The following is a 219-nucleotide window of genomic DNA, read 5'->3' as shown; positions in this document are numbered from 1 at the left end:
GCCCTGGAATTAGGTCAGGCCTTGCAGCCCTTGTTTAATTATCCTAATCGCACGCGTCCCTTATTGACGTATTCCTTTTTTTGTGGAATAAGCCGAGCTCGTTATGTAATCCCAGTTGTCAAGTGCAGTGATATTGTAAATTAGGTATAGCGACCACAATCTTAGCCTCGCAATCTACTTTTTTACATAAACGCTCTTTAAATTGCGTCCGATAGCCTC

The 219-nt window shown here is 42.5% G+C and overlaps 1 protein-coding gene across 2 annotated transcripts in view; it reads left to right on the top strand.

Moving 5' to 3' along the window:
* The window catches only part of LOC119591499, a 27560-nt gene that overhangs the window by 16195 nt on the left and 11146 nt on the right, over positions 1–219 (top strand). The gene's annotated exons all lie outside the window — the stretch shown is intronic.

This window comes from Penaeus monodon, chromosome 28 (genome assembly GCF_015228065.2).
Source record: "Penaeus monodon isolate SGIC_2016 chromosome 28, NSTDA_Pmon_1, whole genome shotgun sequence".
Classification (NCBI taxonomy): domain Eukaryota; kingdom Metazoa; phylum Arthropoda; class Malacostraca; order Decapoda; family Penaeidae; genus Penaeus; species Penaeus monodon.
The sequence above is the reverse complement of the archived record's forward strand: the minus strand, read 5'-3'. Positions and strand labels throughout refer to the sequence as shown.